This window comes from Papio anubis, chromosome 12 (assembly GCF_008728515.1).
Source record: "Papio anubis isolate 15944 chromosome 12, Panubis1.0, whole genome shotgun sequence".
Lineage (NCBI taxonomy): Eukaryota > Metazoa > Chordata > Mammalia > Primates > Cercopithecidae > Papio > Papio anubis.
Genome location: NC_044987.1, coordinates 61,879,564 through 61,899,901, shown reverse-complemented (window position 1 = coordinate 61,899,901; position 20,338 = coordinate 61,879,564). Strand labels below are relative to the sequence as shown.

General features: G+C 45.1%; 1 long non-coding RNA gene across 1 annotated transcript; it reads left to right on the top strand.

The window, feature by feature from the left end:
- The first annotated feature begins 1,289 nt into the window (after positions 1 to 1,289).
- LOC116269730 lies at positions 1,290 to 20,122 on the top strand. Its single transcript, XR_004177452.1, has 3 exons — positions 1,290 to 2,128; positions 14,045 to 14,655; positions 18,425 to 20,122. It is a non-coding gene; the product is annotated as an uncharacterized LOC116269730 (long non-coding RNA).
- The last annotated feature ends 216 nt before the right edge of the window (positions 20,123 to 20,338 follow it).

The following is a 20,338-nucleotide window of genomic DNA, read 5'->3' as shown; positions in this document are numbered from 1 at the left end:
TAGTAGAGACGGGGTTTCACCGTGTTAGCCAGGATGGTCTCGATCTCCTGACCTCGTGATCCGCCCATCTCGGCCTCCCAAAGTGCTGGGATTACAGGCTTGAGCCACCGCGCCCGGCCGGATGCGTTGTTTTAATACCAGCGCCCTACCTGGAGCCAGATGTCAGAGTCACCTCATCGCTGGTACAGGACCCAGGCAAAGCTTTTTACAAGGACTCCTGGTTAGCTGTTCAGGAAGCAGTGTGCATAGGAGCCTGGACTTCCAGATTTGAAGTAGGGATTCATAAATACAGAACGGATGCATCAGCACACTCACAATGAAACTTAAGTTCACACTTCACATTGTCTTATGTTTATTTGCAGTTATTTTTGAACTTGAAGATGGCATATCTTTCAGCCATAGCAGTTCACTTCTTCATGTTAATCTGGTGGCTAACACAACAGGTCATATCTACCACCAACTCCCAACCCACATCCTACTGATCTTGCCTTGCTCACATCTTGGAGACAATAGAGTTCGCAGAGTTGAGTCTGTGGCTAGAGCCAGTCAGAGAGCATGAATCTGAAAGATATTTTTAAAATAGCACCAGTAGGCCAAGCACAGTGGCTCACGCCTATAATCCCAGCACTTGGGAGGCCAAGGCAGACAGATCACTTAGGTCAAGAGTTAGTGAAAATACAAAATCAGCTAGGCATGCTGGTGCACACTTGTAATCTCAGCTACTCAGGAGGCTGAGGCGGGAGAATCACTTGAACTCCGGAGGCAGAGGTTGCAGTAAGCCGAGATCATGCCACTGCACTTCAGCCTAGGGAACAAAGCAAGACTCTGTCTCAAAAAAAGAAAAAAAATAGCACTAGTAAACCAAACAGTCACAAAGCTTAGCTTTTCTCTTTATACTACTAATAGTGTCCTAAGATGGTGTTCATACATGTGCCATACATGAGGCCTATGAGGGGAACCTGTGAAATTTCATACTGAGCTAAAGCCCATGCTGTAGGCTCTGGGCAGCATGCAACACACTTTCCCAGCATACAGGTCAAGGGACTCTACTCCTTTGTGTGTGTGTGTGTGTGTGTGTGTGTGTGTGTGTGTGTGACGGAGTCTCGCTCTGTCGCTCAGGCTGGAATGCAGTGGCACAATCTCGGCTCACTGCAACCTTCACCTCCCAGGTTCAAGCGATTCTCCTGCTGCCCTCCCAAGTAGCTGGGATTACAGGTGCATGCCACCATGCCTGGCTAATTTTTTTTGTATTTTTAGTAGAGACGGGGTTTTGCCATATTGGTCAGGCTGGTCTTGAACTCTTGACCTCAGGTGATCCACCCACCACGGCCTCCCAAAGTGCTGGAATTACAGGCGGGAGCCATCACACCTGGCCTCTACTCCTTCTTAACAGGTGACCAGCCTGGGACAGCCGGCCAAGCTGGAAATGGCTGACAGTGTGTTTGATGACCAGTGTGCGGGTTGTGTTGAAGAAATGGAGAAAAGGGTGCCCCAGCTGTTAAAAGAAAAACTGAGTGAATACAAATTTAAACATTGAATGGAAAAAGGTGGAAACATGGAAGCAACTCAAAAACAAAATAAGCTATTCTAAAAAATTCAATGATTTCCATGAAACAGCTCTAGTGGCCTATACTGGGGACATTGCAAAGGCTTTTAACAAAGCTGTAAGAAAATTCTGTCAAAATTCACACAATTTTCAGTTTAAAGCCTTCCATTATTATCTGACAAGTGCTCCTCAGCTTCTCACTACAGAGAATTGTAAGAGTTTACAGAGGCTCTAAAACCAAATTTGATTACAGTGGGGAAGGAAATGTACGATTTGGGCAATTTACTTCATCATCTTCATCTGGAAATGTATCTGTGTCACCACCATTTCTTGGTGAAGAGGGGACACTATTTGTCATCACAACTGCCTGGATGTTAAAATCAAAAACTTCTCTTTCTATCCTCATGAAGAAGAAGTGCTAATTCAGGGTATAAGGTGTATCAGAAAGTTATCATGAAACAAACAAATAACACCATAACATTTTGCTTGAAAGTCCTAGGAAAATAAGGAGTAACTTCAATTGTTTCTGCAATGGTTCTACTACAAATCCCAGAAAACAAGACAGCAATTTCAACAGCTCAGGTGAGTCTGGGTCTGCACTGGAGGTGGGAGCGGTGGCGCCATCATGGAATAGAAGAGGTGGTGCCCTCCTATCAGACGCAGCCAGGGCACAGAACTGTGGGCCTCCAATCAACTGCTGAAGAGTATTAGGTTCCTGAAAGGGCAGGGCTGATGTCCCATAATAGAAAGCAGAGCCCAGGCACAAAGACACAGTGAAATGGGAAAGGTTCTTTTGTCCCCCTAACAGGGCGTGTGACAGGGGGAATGGCTCGCTTCTTCAGTGCCCCGCTGCTCAGACCTCTAGGGGAGCATACAGACGGGCAGGTTGTGGGCCTCCGACCCCACAGCAGTGTCTAGGGATGAATGTTTACAGCTCCTGAAGCCCCAGTTGGCATGTGTCACAGGGTGCTCTTTTAGTTTTGCTCTTTTAGTTTAGCTGTCCATAGGCAGCTTGTGTTCACCAGCTCAATTAGACCCCCTACCTTGTCACAAGGCCAGAGGGCTTTCTGTATCCTGGGTTCTTGCCTTGGTGTACCTGAAGAATCAGAGCACACCTGGGCTTGGAGAATGAGTGCAAGATTTTACTGAGTGGAAGTAGCTCTCTGCCCATCAGGGAGCCAGAAGGGAGATGGTTTTCCCTTGGAGTCGGGCTGCTGGGCGGCCTGGGCTCCCCTGCAACTGCCCTGGCCAAACTCCCCGTCATCCTGCCGGTCGGTGGTCTGCCAGCGTACTGGTGCCTGTCAGTGCGTTCCTCTCAAAGTCCAGCTGCTGGGGTGCTGGTGTGTTCCTCTGCTGATGTGCTCCTTTCCACATGCAGTTGCCTCTGTGTCTTCTTCCACCCATGTGCTCCTCATGACATCCAGCCACAGCCACTTGTGTGTCTGCCTGCTAGGGTCTGGGGGGCAGGGGTTGTTTTGTTTTTTTGTTTTTTGTTTTCTTTGAGGCAGAGTCTCACTCTATCACCCAGGCTGGAGGGCAGTGGTGCCATCTCGGCTCAATGCAACCTCCATCTCCTGGGTTCAGGTGATTCTCCTGCCTCAGCCTCCTGAGTAGCCGGGATTACAGGCACGTGCCACTATGTCCTGCTAATTTTTGTATTTTTAGTAGAGATGGGGTTTCACCATGTTGGTCAGGCTGGTCTTGAACTCCTGACCTCGTGATCTACCCACCTTGACCTCCCAAAGTGCTGGGATTACAGGCGTGAGCCACCGTGCCGAGCAGGGGGTTGGTTTTACAGGGACAGTGTTGGGGGGCATGGCGGGCCAGGGTGGTCTTGGGAAATGGAACATTTGGGCACAAAAGCAGGAGTGCCTATCCTCACCTAGGTCCGTGGGGGTGGAGCCCTAGCCAGGGACTGGCTACCCAGCACTTCCCTTCCTTCCTTCCGTATCATTTAAAGGATTTAAAGGGACCATGCTCTTCCCTTCCTAGCACTTCCATATCAACAGGACAGCCTCTAGCCCAGTGAAGTTCCCAACCTCCCTGCTATGCAGAAAGGTCAAAAAGATCTGCTGGGCAGAATGAGTTATGGAAACTACTGCTATGTTGAGGGACACATCAGAGGGCCAGGAGAGTGGGGAGACCTGGTTCCAGGCAGAAGACTGTGACTGCTACAGGCATCGGAGCAAGAGATGAGGGTGCCTGAGCTGAGCAGGTGGCCGCAGTGATGGAGGCAGGTCTGGGGATTGGTGCTCTCTATGGGGCACTCTAGGAGGAAGAGAGTGGAAGCTGGGCAGACTGAGAAGGTGGTCAGAAAACAGATTGATGGGCCTTGAGATTTCCAGTGTGGCTAGTTTACAGGTTCTGGGCAGGCGGGAGGACATTTCCATAGAAATGGTTGGCTAGACAGCAGAGAGATGGATGGTGTTAGAGTGAGGAGATCAAAGAATGGAAAGGTTTTGTACGAATGGGCCACAAAATAGACTAGATGCTTAGGGAAGATGCCTGGGCTGAGGAAAGTTAGAGGTGGCACAACCAGAGAACAGGGACCTCAGTGAGGCAGAGCGGTCATGGTTGGCAATGCTAATGGAGGGCGTCAGGAGAGGCTAGTACTCCTCCCAGACCCTGATGGTGAGAAGTGCCAGCATGAGCACTTTACCCACCCTTTCCTTTCCCACATAGCCTGGCTTTTAGATCTTTGTGCCTTTGCACCTGTCATTCCTTGCGGCGTGAAGTCTCATCCCTCCTTTGACTGCATATCATATTTCATCCCATCTAAAACACCATCAATTTCAGTACAGTAATTATCTTTCAAGACCTACCTCAGATATCACTTCCAGTGGTAAGCCTTTCTCAACACTTTTAGGCAAAAGTAAACATTGTACCATGCTCCATGCCATAGGTTTGGAGTCAGCCACCTCAGTGGTAATCTGGACTCAGCCATCAGCAGCTCTGTGACTCTAAAGCCAGTTACCTGAGCAAACTGTGTCTCAGTTTCCTCATTTGAAAGATGTGGGTATGAATAACAAATACTTCAGTAGTGTTACTGTGAGTATTAAAAGAGAGACATTTGTAACTTATTGCCTGGCACACAGACATTGCTCAACAAATACTACTTTTCTTTTTTCCCTGTGCATATCTCAGCCATATACTCACCATTTATATGATAATCATTTGTTTATAGTCTAGAGACTTTGTCTCCCCTTCCATCAGCACTCAGGCCCTGCCATTATGCCTGGCTGGAATGGGGGCTCCAGTACATGCTGGTGAAGTGAGTTAAGCTTTGTTGAGAGGCCAGGAATCCATCCAGAAGTGAATCTGAGCTGCAGAGGGATTGAGTACCCAGCAAATTGAGACCAAATTAGTCCTTATGCTCTGAAGGGGTGCTGGAAACACAAGAAATCTTTGGGGTAGAAATGGGACCACAGAGAGGAGTTACAAGGGAACTCTGAGCTTTTACATAGAAAGATTTTGAATTTGGATCAAGTCTAATGAAAATAGGATAGCCACGTAGACAGTCCAGCCGAGGAAAGATGCTACTCTCCATCTGGAGCCAAATGGTTGGTGTTCAGATTCAGGCAGACTAAGAACCCCAGATGAGGAAGCCAGATCCCACCAACTCCAGTTAATATCAGTTGTAGGGACAGGAGTACATATGTGACTGCAAAAGATTGACTTCCAAGAGATACAGATTCAGAAACCTCTTCTTGGGTGAGAGAGACAAGCATGGAGGCCACAATGGCCAGGGGAGCTGCAGGCCCCAGATAGGGAAGGCCTTTCTCACTGAGGCACCAGTGGCTGGGAGCCCAGGTCTAGAAAGTGGCCATGCAAGGATGAAGGACCCGTCAGGCCTGAGAGCTCAGTCAACTTGAGGTGACCTGAAATTGAAGAACCAAAAGTGTCCTCACAGCCTCTCTCTCCCCTGTATTTCTGAGTACTTCACGGATCCTGAAAAGGCAAGGGTCTAACTAGGTCTAGTGAGCCCCTAGAGCCCACCTTTCTGGGTTTGTTTTTGTTTTTTTGAGACAGCATCTTGCTCTGTTGCCAAGGCTAGAGTGCAGTGGTGTGATCATAGTTCACTGCAGCCTTGAACTCCCAGGCTAAAGTGATCCTCCCACCTCAGCCTCCTGAGTAGCTGGGACCACAGGTAGACATGACCATACCCAGATAATTTTAAATTTTTTTATAGAGACAAGATCTCGCCATGTTGCCCATGCTGGTCTCGAACTCCCGGGCTCAAGCAATCCTCCCACCTTGGCCTCCCAAAGTGCTGGGATTACATGCGTGAGCCACCGTGCCTGGCCCCTCTTGTTTTTTGTTTGTTTGTTTTACCTTAAGATGAAACTCTAAAAGTTTGGGAGGCTCGTGTCTTGAGAAATCCCATGCAGAATCCTCTCCTTCTCTCCTTCCCATCTGCAGGAATGAGAGCAGGCCCCATGTTCCTTCTGCAGCTGCCAGATCTCCTCATCCTGCTGCTTCTCCTTGCTGGACTGTGACTGCCCTGCCTGGTGCCTGGTTCTGCATGGAGTTTGTGGAGCAGGGGTGTGGGAGGGAGGCAAAGAGGCACGGCCTTGACTGGCTCTCTGGCACGGGCAGTATTAGAAAGGGTAGGATAGTTTTTGTGGTCTACATTAGTGCTCACAGCACCCACAGACAAATGAGGAAACTAGTGAGTCTGGCTGCAAAAGTGAGCACTTTATTAAAATTCACTACCCAAGATAACACCCTGGTCTCTTGACACTTCGCTATGATTAAAAAGCAGTATTTCCATGCGCTGTCAGCAGTACCAGTCTTAAAAATGCAATTTAATTGTGATGAATGTTATAATCTAAAGAAATAAACCATTTATAATCAAGTCTTGCTTTTCTGTGACTAGATATTTCTATAGGTTGTATTATTTGCTCAAGAAATTATCCTAAAGCATTAGACTTGATGCTGGCATTTTCACAGTTGAGAAGGCTCATGTTGTACATTTCTCAAAGATGTCCTTGCAAGACAGGTTGATTGAGCCAGAAATACAAGGGCTATTCTAGATAAATCCCTCTTTCTTTACTACTCCACCAAAAATACAGGCAGTTACCAAGCCCTGTCAATTAATTTTAATAATGGCTCCCAAATCTATTCCTTGCCTCTTGCCTACTCTGATTATCTCTGAGGAAATGAACAGGCATGTTCTGATGTCTCAATAGAGCAGGGAAGGCTACATGCTCTACTTGCCAACGGTGGGTTTGGCTAAGATGCACAGAACTTCACATACTCCTTATCCTCCACTCTCCATGCCTGAAGACTACACTGCCCTTGGCCTAGCAGCTATTGAGACAAATTACAAAGAAATGATAAGTAGCACCAAATAGTAAAGTGGTGCAATAATAGACAAAAAGACCATCCAAGAGAATAGAGTCAAGAAAAAGACCCATGTAAACACAGGCATTAGGTCTATGGCAGGAGGGCCTCACAAACTATGTGGGAAAGGATGAGTCACTGAATGTGTTGGGACCTCTGTCTGTTAATATGAAAAAAGAAAAAGAAATTGAATTGGATCCCTACTTTGCACCTGTTAAATAAAATTCATGGGAGGCCATTGTTTTGGCCCAAACTTCTTCACTAGGCCCCAACAGACCAGAGCAAATCAGAATGGACTCACTGGTGCTAGCTGCCACATAATCAAAGTGAACTTTGAAACAGGTTAGTTTCCAAAAAAAGCCCAGGAGATTCACAGAAACCAATCAGAAAGCACCCGGTTTACCTGAGCCAGTTATGATAAGGAAGTCATTTCTGTTTTAACCCTGTAAGAAAAGAAACTTTGAAATGACCAATCCATTTTCTGTTCTTTATCTCTGCTTTCTTCAGCCCTTTTCTGCCCATAAAGCCCACTCTCTCCGCTCAGCTTATCGGGACACCCGTTCTATTTTCTAGAATGAGACTGCCCGGTTCTAGAATTGCTAATAACAGTCAATTAGATTTTTTTTTTCTTTTTTTTGAGAGGGAGTCTCGCTCTGTTGCCCAGGCTGGAGTGCGGTGGCACAATCTGGGCTCACTGCAACATCCGCCTCCTGGGTTCAAGCAATTATCCTGCCTCAGCCTCCCAAAGTGCTGGGATTACAGGCATGAGCCACCACGCACGGCCTCTAAAACTGTTATTAAAAATGTAGGCTGGGTGTGGTGGCTCATACCTGTAATCCCAGCACTTTGGGAGGCCGAGATGGGTGGATCACAAGGTCAGGAGTTCGAGACCATCCTGACCAACTTGGTGAAACCCCGTCTTTACTAAAAATACAAATGTTAGCCAAGCATAGTGACTGGCGCCTGTAGTCCCAGCTACTTGGGAGGCTGAGGCAGGAGAATCACTTGAACCGGGAGGCGGAACTTGCAGTGAGCCGAGATTGCACCACTGCATTCCAGCCTGGACGACAGAGCGAAACTCCATCTCAAAAAAAAAAAAAAAAATTTAGAAGAAGATTTTTTTAACATCAGGAATGGAAGATATTTTTTACCCCCCCCACACAAAAATGTATTTATTGCCTATGCCTAATTCAGGCCACATCACAGCACATCCTTTTACAATTACCAAGGTAGAGAAAGGGAAAGCAGGGAGTGGGTGGGTGGCCTGACGGATACCTGGATCTCACCACTTCTGCCCAGAAGTGACACTATCACTTTTGCTCACATTTCACTGATTCAAGAAAGCCACATGGCTACACCCAACTTCAAAAGGGGCTTTCCAGAGGCCTGGAAGGTGAAGAGAGGGGGAAGATTTGTAATATGCCCCATTGATTGGGGAAGTCTTTCTTAAATAAGACCAAAAAGCACAAACAAATAAAGAAAAATAAATAAATTTGACATATAATAATAACACAAATACCTAAAATGTATTAGGTGATTGCTGTATATCAGGCACTCATTGTTCTAAGCACTTTACATGTTTACTCATCTAATCCTCATCATGACCTAATGAGGTAAGTTCTGTTATTTTCCAGTTTTCCAGTTGAGGTACTGAGGTTATATGATTGACTGTCAAAGAACAGAATAGAGGTAAGAAACAAGGGAAGGGAACACACCAGGGAAAGGTCAGGGATTCTTAAGTGTTAGTAGGAGTTGTACTAATCAAGCAGCAAGAAAATGGCATTCCAGATAGGATAGACTGAGTTCATAGGTTTGCACGTAATTAGCTAAAAGAAATCCTGTTGTTGGCTGGGCACAGTGGCTCACAACTGTAATCCCAGCACTTTGGGAGGCCGAGGAGGGCAGATCACCTGAGGTCAAGAATTTGAGACCAGTCTGGCCAACATGGGGAAACCCCGTCTCTACTAAAAATACAAAATTAGCTGGGCATGGTGGCACATGCCTGTAATCCCAGCTACTCGGGAGGCTGAAACAGGAGAATTGCTTGAACCTGAGAGGCGGAGGTTGCAGTGAGCTGAGATGGCACCATTGCACTCCAGCCTGAGCAACAACAGTGAAACTCTGTCTCAAAAGGAAAAAAAAAAAAAGAATTCCTATTGTTTTTTGGTCAGGAAAGAGTTCTCGTTTACCATCTGGCATGCAAGAGTCATTAAAAGTTCATGATTACTTATCAACTTCAGCAGGGAAAACCCCAGTAGTGATGAGATAAAACATGCAGTTTTTATATCTCCCAAGCAAGTGCTTCTGTAGGTCAAAAATTTTCCTTTTACACAGCAAGTAAATTAAGTCAAAATCAAACATTTAAACTTCTTCTGTGGTGTCAGAAGACACCACAAACAAGCTTAAAATGCAGAAGTAGATTGGGAAATAATCTTTCCAAGATGTTTAACATGTAAAGAAAATCTACAAATAAATTTTAAAAAATAGAAAAATTGGAAAAACAAATGAACCAGCAATTTAACAGGAGAAAAACATTTTTAAATGCTCATTTTATGCAAATTGCCATGGAAATGTAAATAGAAACAATAGCATATTATTTCACCTGTAAGATTGGCCACTAGACCTTATTAAGTTTCTGCTATTTAAGCAACATTTTATCCTAGCTTTGAATCTGCATGAGATTCTGTACCCCTTGTTCTTATATTTTCATTACATTATTTGTTTAATATCCAGGTGAGAAAGATTTTGATGCATCCTTTAAGGTTGCAACTTAAGAAACATATTATAAGCGATACTGTGGCATAAACTATTATTGCCAGACCATGCAATATTTTGTACAAGTTTTACACAATTCAAGAAGGCACAAGCTTCCAGACTATGTGAGGGCTCTTTCCTTTGGTGTTTATTTTTCTTCTGTCTCCAAACATCTACAACCTTTCCATTTTCACTTTCCATCTTGTCCTTGTGAGCTTCATCAAACATTTCTTTTTGCTCCTCTACTTCTCCCTTTCCATAATTTGACAGGACTTCTGTAAATTTCTTCTCTTTCAAGTCATCACACACATACCCAACAGACATCAACTTGTAGAAGAGATCAGCGGCATGCTTAGTCTCGGGCCTCCTTAGAACATCCACCTCAGGTGGGAATGAGCAAACTGGGCTTCAGACTCTCTCCTCATGGCTGAAGGACTTGTTTCTCCTCGGTCCAGTCAATAAATGATGACTGGAATTAAACATTGGCTGAAAATAACAGAGCCTGATCTCTAAAGACCAGGACCTGGATTTAGGCTTCTTCCATTCTCCTGGGCATTAGGTGTCTTGACCACTTCGGCTCTGCCCAAACTCTTTAGCCTCTCTAGTAGTTTCCACTACAGTTTTCCAACCTCAAGATTCTGGGAAGGTTTCAAGAATTTTCAAGCAAAACATGTCAGCTGATTGGAAAGCCGGAAAGTTTTTAGAGATTATGTGCTGGAAGCTTAAAGGGCAAAAGAGAAATCAAAGGAAATAGCAAAGTTAAAGAATAGCCATAGTTTAGCAGTTGGAGGCTGTTCTATGAAATAGAGTTGTGATATTCTTTTTTTTTTTTTGAGGGGGGCGGGGCAGAGTCTTGCTCTGTGGCCCAGGCTGGAGCTCAGTGGCGAGATCTAGGCTGACTGCAAGCTCCACCTCCCGGGTTCACGCCATTCTCCTGACCCAGCCTCCCGAGTAGCTGGGATTACAGGTGCCCGCCACCACACCAGTTAATTTTTTTGTATTTTTTTTTTCAGTAGAGATGGGGTTTCACCACGTTAGCCAGGATGGTCTCTGTCTCCTGACCTTGTGATCTGCCCACCTTGGCCTCCCAAAGTGCTGGGATTGCAGGCGTGAGCCACTGTGCCCAGCCGAGTTGTGATATTCTTAAGTAAAGATGTTTGTAGGAGTTTGGCTTGGCTCATGGTAGAGCCTTGCTAGCTGTTGTAGCAGGTGAATTCACAGCAGCACTTTATGTTACTACTTCTTCTTATGTTACTACTCTATTGTTACTACTTCTTCCCAGGATCGTGAGGCAAACACGGCTTCTTATTTACAACAGCAAGTTACACCTAGGAGCCAGGTGGCATTATATTCACAAGAGTCTTTTGGGGTATTGGTTACAAATACGAGTTCATGGGCCTCCACGAGCAAGGGTCTAGGGGGAGGCTCCGCACAGATTGCGCTTTTGATAGGACTCTCCCTCACCCCAGTATTCACAGCCTCATGGCCACTGTCTGCCTGGGGATCATAAGGAGCAATCTCTTTTTGCCCTTGGCCCCTGTTTATGAGCCCAGGTCACCAGATCATCCCATGTCCTCAGACTCCAATCTACCTAAGGCTTTACCCATCCACTTCTTTAACCCCATATCTCACACTTCTCTGCCTCCTGAAACACTTTTACTATGCCCCCTGGAATTCATGGCCAATTGTTAATAAATTGCCCCATATCCTCAACCTCTTTCTTTTTTTTTTTTTTTTTTTTTTTTTTTTTGAGACGGAGTCTTGCTCTGTTGCCCAGGCTGGAGTGCAGTGGCGCAATCTCGGCTCACTGCAAGCTCCGCCTCCCGGGTTCACGCCATTCTCCTGCCTCAGCCTCCCGAGTAGCTGGGACTACAGGCGCCCGCCGCTGCGCCCGGCTAATTTTTTCTATTTTTAGTAGAGACGGGGTTTCACCATGGTCTCGATCTCCTGACCTTGTGATCCGCCCGCCTCGGCCTCCCAAAGTGCTGGGATTACAGGCGTGAGCCACCGCGCCCGGCTCCTCAACCTCTTTCTAAACATTCTGTCCACATTGTTGCTCTAACTGAAACATGTTGTCCCCTGAGAACACTGGAACTTCACTCTCCTCGTGGCTCAGACTAAGAAACATGGAGTTGCTCTTGACTCCTCTCTTTCTCTCACATCCCGCATCTGATCCCCAAAACCCATTATTTTTACCTTCAAACTATAGACTGAATCCAATCCAACCACTTCTTACCATTGCACTGCTACTACCTTGGTCTAAGACCCACTGTGTCTTAGACCCACCGTGTCTCACCTGTATCATTACAGTCCCCTTTGTGATAGATATTTAGATTGTTCTTTCTCAACTTCTCTTATTGCTTTCCTCACACCTGGGGAGATTGGAGAGTTAAAAACTACACTTCCTAGACTACTGCAATCTAGGTCTGTTAATTAGTTCCTAATAATAATCATACACACAAAACCTATTTTGAATTACCTTCCAAGGTGGTAAGTGAAGTGGGGGCTGAAGTGGCTGCTGGCAAACAAAGGTAGACAGACATGACTATTTTGGTGATCAGATTCTGGGCTGCTTGTTCCTTCAATGGTGTCTCCACCAGTTTCATGGGTGTGAGGGCCAGTTATGGGTGTAGCAATAATTGCATGTGCAGAACTAGCTTACTGATAACTGAGTTTCAGCTACAGTGGTGTGACCTTGAAGGGCAATACTCACGGTGAAGCCTGACTACTTCTCCTCCAGCCCTTCCAATAATCTGTAAGCCTCTAATTTTGTTTGTTGAGTCTCTTTCTATTTGAAATGCCCAGAATGGTTTCTGTTTCCTTCATAGAACCCCACATGATACAACCTCCTAATTGGTCTCTTTGCTTCTACTATTGCCCACCTGAGAGACTGTAAACTTAGGTCAAAACATAAATTCTGTGCTTGAATCCTTAAATGGCTCAAAACCAAAGTCCTTACAATGCCTGAAAAAAGGCCACATCCAATTTGGCACCCCACAAACATTCCGATCTCATCTTCCACCGCTCTCCAAGTTGCTCACTCTGCTGCAGCCACACTGACCTCCTTATGATTCTCAAAGACGCAGGCACATTTTCATCTCAGGGCTTTTTATTTGCGTTCTTGCTGCCCGAAGCTAACCTCCTCCAGATACTTGCCCAGCTTACATAACTTAAACTTCAGGTCTTTCCTCAAATGCCCCCTTCTCAGTGAGACAACATTCCATGTCCATCTACAATCTTAACTGTCTCATCCCCTTCACACTCACTCTCCCCTTCCCTGCATTATGCTTCTCCTTAGTGCTTGTCACAATCTAAAATGTTATACATTTTTGACCATATTCAGTGGTTCATGCCTGTAATCCCAGTACTTTGGGAGGCTGAGGCAGGTGGATCACCCGAGGTCAGGAGTTTGAGACCAGTCTGGCCAACATGGCCAAACTCTACTAAAAATACAAAAATCAGCTGGTAGTTCCAGCTACTCGGGAGGCTGAGGCAGGAGAATCGCTTGAACCTGAGAGGCGGAGATTGCACTGAACCAAGATCACACCACTGCACTCCCTCCTGGGCGACTGAGACTCTGTCTCAAAAAAATGAATAATAATAAATAAAACTTTATGTATTATTTACCCTATTTCACATGGCAACTTGCCCCCTCCACACTCTTGATCCTCCTTGTCTTCTCCAAGCTTTCTGTTCGCTTATATTCCCATCAGAAGGGTACAAAGAGCCTATTGCTTCCTTTTGTCATCAATACTTGTCTTTTTGCCATAGCACACACTTACTTTTCCATACTATATAATTTATTATGTTAATTTGTATATTGCCTGTCTCTTCTCCATCTCTACAATTTAGGCTCCACAGGGCAGGGCTCTCTGTAAGTTTGCTTTACTGGTGCATTCTAAGCACTTAAAACAATACCTGGCAGGTATTGGGAGCTTAGGAAATCTTTATTGGATGAATGAATTGCCTTCATTCTATGAATGAAAAAACTAAGCCTTAGAAAAGGCAGCTTCCTCAAGGTACCCAGCTAAAAAGAGGTGGATATGGAGTTATCCAGAGCAATGGGTAGGTAGAAAGGGAAGCTACTTCCTTACTTCATTTTTTTTCAACATAAATAAAGTATTTATTGTAGTAAAAGTACTGGAGTCAGACAGAGTTGGCTGAATTAAAACCTCTGCTTCACTGCTTATTAGCTGTGGTGTCTTGGGCAAATTACTTCACTTTTCTTATTTCATTTTATTTTAAGCTCCGGGGTACCTGTGCAGGATGTGTAGGTTTGTTACACAGGTAAACATGTGCCATGGTGCATTCTTGTTTTAAATGTTTTATTGAAGTACAGTGTGCATACAGAAAAGTCCACCAAGTCATATATATACAGCTTAATGGCTTTTCACAAAATAGTTACAGCTGTGTAACCGTACCCTGACCAAGAAACAGAACATTTTCAGCCATCCAGGAGCACCCACGCCCTCCCTCTCAGTTATTACATCCCCAAAGGGTAAGCATTACATTAACTTCTAACCTCAGAGATCAATGTTACCTGTTTTAGAATGTTGTATAAGTAGAATTCTATGGAATATATTCCTTTGCATCTGACTTCACTCACCCAAAATTACATTTGTGAGACTCATTCATGTTATTGCATATAGCTGTATTTTACTCATTTTTATTTCCCTGTTATGTTCCATTATATAAGAATATGACAATTTATTTGACCATTCTAAATGATAGGCGTTTTGTTCTTTCCAAATTTTGATATAGGAATAATGCTGCTATGAACATTGCTATATATACTGTACACATGTACACACATTGTTGTACACATCACTCTTTATGTCTCATTAGGACATTCAGAATAATGCCATATTCCTATCTTCCAGGTCCAATTTGCATGATGTCACCAATGTAGTGGAGCAGAGTGATGTTTTGCAGAAAGTCAAGATGAGCAAAGTCTTAGCAGATTACACCGTGACAGAGAGGAGAATTAACATAGGCTTGGGGCATGGCTGTGAGTGAGTATTATTACCCTTTTCATATACATGCGAACTGCTTTTGGTTTCTAATTGATTACTAAGGGGGATTGAAAAAGAACACATTAACAGAGTTAAAGTCAAGATGCCAGAGGCTGTGCTGATCTAGTCCAATAAATATATTGTATTCATCATAAAAGCAGCATTTCTGACAACCACGTGAATCCTGTGGTTACCACATCATCTGTTGGATGATCCACATAGATTTGGCAGATATTAATACAGGTGAATTAAATGGAGAATGTCATGGGGACCATCACTCCAGGATCCTTTATGTTTTTTTTTAATGTTTTTGTTTTTGTTTTGAGACGGAGCCTCACTCTATTGCCCAGGCTAGAGTGCAGTGGCGCGATCTCGGCTCACTACGAGCTCCACCTCCCAGGTTCACGCCATTCTCCTGCCTCAGCCTCCCGAGCAGCTGGGACTACAGGATCCTACCACCATGCCCAGCTAATTTTTTGTATTTTTTAGTAGAGACAGGGTTTCACCGTGTGAGCCAGGATGGTCTCGATCTCCTGACCTCGTGATCCACCCTCCTCGGCCTCCCAAAGTGCTAGGATTACAGGCGTAAGCAACCGTACCTGGCCATCCTTTGTGTTTTAAAGGGTGACATTAATTTCTGAGCCCAAACAAATTTCCAACCTGCAGATTCAGGACTAAATAAATGGTTTTAGTTTTAAGCTACTATTTGGGACATGGTGCCATGCAGCAAAAACTGCATTGGATATGCATATTGAGAATACAGAAGCAACATCTGGACAGGGAGTATAGATTTCAGAGTCACAAGATGAAGTCAAGGAAGTGGGCGAGACCACCCTGGAAACTCATGTAAAGTAAAAACAGCTTGAGATTCCAAAACTCCACATTCCCAACTGAATTCAGTGTTCCCATCTCAGAAAATGTCACCAGCATCTACCCCAGCAGCCAAGGGGGAGACTGAGACTTTCACAGCACACATCATGTCTTTGGTGGTCTGACCCTGCCAGCTTCATCTCCCTCCTTCAGGCACCCTACACTCCAGCAAATGGGACTCTCTGATGCTCCCAAAATTTGCTATGCTCGCCTCCCAGCACCAAGCTATTGCCCACGCACCTTCTTCTATCTGGAATGCTCTTCCCAGCTCCTTCTTCATATATTTAACTGCCATTTCCATCTCATATGTCACTACCTCTGGGTAGATTTCCATGACCACCTTCCACCACTCCTTCCACACCTTTTTTTTTTTTTTTAAGACACAGTCTCACTCTGCTGCCCAGGCTGGAGTGCAATGGCGCAATCTCAGCTCACTGCAACCTCCACCTCCCGAGTTCAAGCAATTCTCCTGCCTCAGCCTCCCAAATAGCTGGGACTACAGGCGCCCACCACCACGCCTGGCTAATTTTTGTATTTTTAGTAGAGACGGGGTTTCACTATGTTGGTCAGGCTGGTCTTGAACTTCTGACCTTGGGATATGCCCGCCTCAGCCTCCCAAAGTGCATGAGCCTCTTTGGGAGGCCTCCTCCTTCCACATCTTTCTGTGCACAGACCACCATAGCACACAATATTGAGATGATTGCTTTATCTCTGCCAGCCCTTTCCATCCTCCCCACCAGACTGAGGCGGCCTGAAAGACAAGGATTGCGCCTTTTATATCTCCAGGCATCTGTGCTTACATATAATCAGGAACTTAGAGTGTCTCCCTGGAAACAAATAAATCTAAGCTGGGTCCTACTTGAGATGGGGAGATTTCAGAATGGCCAGTCTGAGTTAATATCAAGTCTGGTTTCTTTTTCCTCCCTTCCTTCTACACAGCGTATAGTGATCACTGTTGATGGACTGATGTAACACTCATTCTTTCATTGTCAAGCCACTTTTCCTTTGTCTCCTTAACTATAGAGGCAGAAAACCTACGTAGTTGATTTCCCAGGCTCTCTTGCATTTAGGTGTGGCCATGTAACAACATGTGGCCAACAAGGTGAAGCAGAGGCTCCTGGGAAAGTTTTTGCTTTTCTGATCAAAAGGACATTGGGGCTGACCTTTCCCTTTCTCCTGTCTTCCTGCCAGGAATAGAAATACAAAGCCTGGAACTTCACCAGCTGTCTTGCACCTTGAGGCAACAAGCAAACACATTAAGGGTGGTCTGAGTCCCTGAGGGCTTTCAGAAGCTTTGCCCCAGCCTCAGGGGCCTGTCTCCAGGCCGCTCCTGATGTGAGGTATCTAAGTGCCCTGATTATTGAAGCCATTCCTAACTGAGACAGAGCACCCAGAGCCGCAGGAACAAGCTGCCTGAAGAGTATTCAAGTCAAGGTCATGCTGGAACAGCGTTAAAGAGAAACCTATCAATTAACAAATACATAGGGGCTTGTTTCCCTTCAGCTCTTGGTACTGTGGGGGAGACCTGGAAACAAGAGAGGTAGCCTCCATTCTGAAAGTGTTGATAGTGGAGTGGGAAGCGGTCTGATGAAAGAACACATTCAGCAGCACACAGTTAATTGCTGGATACCATAAAGCTCGTGGGCTTTGCAAAGGGAAAGCGCCTTGATAGGGAAGGCTTCCTGGAGGACAAGAGGCTGGACCAGGTCTTCAGAAGTTAAGTAGGATGTGTTGAGCTGTCATTAGTCTGTCTGTGATCTCTGCCTGGAGAGGCAGGTGAGCTGAAGGAGGAAAGCTGTTGGCGAGCCCCCAGGGCACAATAGAGGCTCGGTGGGTGTTAACGTCCTGGTGATCCTCCGCACACGGTGATTTAGAAAAATGTTTTTCTCCTTCTCAGATTCATTCACTCAACGAATATATTTATTAGGCCTTTTCTACAGATGAGGAACTGCTGTAGATGCTATAAATATACCTGTGGACAGAACACACACAGTTCCTGACCTCAAAGAGCTTCTGTTCTACTGAGGGAGACAGGTGGTAAATGTTAAAAAACAAAAAACAAAAAAACCGCAAAGCTGGAGGGGGCAGGATTAACCAACTCAGGACTGGGCAGCTTTCTTTCTTTCCTCAAGCTTTCTGTCTTTCCTGATGGGTTGCACATGTGTGTTATGTTGCCCAAGCAACTCATCAGACAGCCCTGCTTCCTGGAGCACACGGGAAATAGTGGCCTGGCCCTCGCCAGCTGTGGGTGCCTGTGCAGCCTCCACACTGCAGGCCAGTCCTGTGTCTCTTCATCCAGAAGGACCCTTTCCTTCTTCCTCTACATGGGGAATCCTTCCTCCTTGGCCAGAACTGAGCTGTTTGCAGTAGATCATCCCAAACTGTGAGACTCTGCAGGGTGAAAGGGGGCACTATTATAATCACACCAAACAACAGGCAAACCAAGACATGTGGTCTCCTATCCAGAGCCCAGTTCTGACGTCTCATCCTGCAGATATCATTCCCTATGTTAGATCGTCATTTCCTAAACTGTGTTCCGTGGAACATCTGGGAGACCTCAATAGAAGTTTCAGAAAAACAAAAACAAACTGAAAATCCCACATTGAAATGATTTTGAGAAAGTTTCAGTTAACCAGAGGCGAACAGATTTCCTTACTGCAGGACTCCCAAAATGAATATATATTGGTAAGAGGATAGCATGTCATGTTTCCCAAACTCATTTGCCCATGAAGTCCTTTGTGCAGAGAGCATCTCATGGAAGTAACACACTTTGAGAAATCCTGTCCTAGACAAATAGAATTGTTCCCAGAGTTTATGCTTACCCCTGTCCTGGTGTTTAGTATGAATGTATGAATATTAGGACGAAAATGGGCTCATGTCCAACTCTGCTTCTTTCCAGCACGAAAATGGGCTCATGTCCAACTCTGCTTCTTTCCAGCTGGTTACCCTTTTGCATCAGGATGCTTTTGGCTGCAAGTAACAGATATCAGTCAGTATTATGGTTTATCACTCTTGTCAACTAATAAGAAATAAAACCAACGCTGTGGAGCAGCAAACACAAGAGAAGGCTTTTTAATCAGGGTCTTAAAGGATTGCAATTTGGGAGTCACAAATTTAGCAAGCAGCTAAATCGTGTTCTGTCCAGGCAAGGTTGGGCAGGAGCTTATGAAAGTTTACTGTAAGTCTACACAGGGGAATAATTTGGCACAGTCCATGTCGGTGTGGCTGGCTGACAGTTTCGAATGCCTCTTCGGTGACGATTAGCTGAATTTGATGCCACTGTTTCCCCAGGAAATTTACGATCAGTCCTAGTATAAAGAGTTCAAATCAAATGCAGCTGCTTCTTAAGAATGTTGGTGACTTGGCCCAGTTGAACAGGTGAAATTCCAGCTGAGTGTGTATGTGATTGGAGCCCAACTCCTCATGCCCTCCTGGCTCCTTTTTAGAGGCCTCTGACATAACCATCTCCATTTTGGATTTCATTTTACACTCTTACAACAAGAACTCCTGAGCATAGCACAGAATTTTCCTCAAGGGCCCAGAGGTCCATTTCTTCACCCTGCCATCTTCAGCCTGTTGCTTATCTCCAATCATGGTCCAGGATGGCTACAGCAGATCCAAAAATAACCCACAGAAGACATCCAAAGGGGGCATTTCCTGCCACTTATGTCTTTACCATTTATTCTTAGCAAGAAAAGCGTTTTCCAGATGCCACCTCACATACACACACACACACACGCACACAGCCTACCCACACACCCCTATAGAAGCCTTTTCCTCAGGTCTCAGTAACCAACCATCCCAGTTTGCCCAGGGCTGAGGGGTTTCCAGGAGGCAGCACTACTAGTACTAAACCTGGGACATTCCTAGGCAAGCTTGGACAAGTTGGTAACCGGATTGGAATGGACCATGTGACTGTCTACCACAGTATCACCATGATTGGTTTAGACTAATCAGGAATACACCCTAAGACTAGAAAGGAGGCCAGCTTTCCTGAATATGGAATGATAAATGGCCCAACAAAACCTACTTTCTTATAGTGAGGAAGAGGGGTAAACGCTATTGGGTAAGTAATCAACAGGACTGCCTTCTCTGTGAAAATTCTCTCCTCATGCTGTTGTTATGAAGGTTAGATGAAATGATATGCAAAAGTTCCTCACATAGAGAAACAATGATAGAGCATCCTTTTTTTTTTTTTGAGACAGGGTTTTGCTCTGTTGCTCATGCTGGAGCACAGTGATATGATCATAGCTCACAATAGCATATAGCATCCTTTTATTAGGTGCTTATCATGTATATGCACTATGCTAAAACTATCACATGCAGTAAAGGCATTGCATGTGTTAGGTCACTACATCCATACAATACCCTAAGGAACAGGGATATGAATCCTCTTTTACAGATGTTCCTGAGACATAGAGAGGTTAAGTGATTTACCCAAGGTCAAGCAGCTAGTAAGCAGTCAAGCCAGGTCTCAAACCAAAGTCTGTCTGACGCCATGATGCCCCTCTTTTTAAAATAATTAATCTTACTTTATTACATTCTAATTCTTTTTTTGTTTGTTTTTTGTTTTTTTGAGACAGAGTCTCGCTCTGTCGCCCAGGCTGGAGTGCAGTGGCGCAATCTCGGCTTACTGCAAGCTCCACCTCCTGAGTTCATGCCATTCTCCTGCCTCAGCCTCCTGAGTAGCTGGGACTACAGGCGCCCGCCACCATAACCAGAGAATTTTTTGTATTTTCTATAGAGACGGGGTTTCACCATGTTAGCCAGGATTGTCTCGATCTCACCGACTCACTTCAGTCCACTTACCTTA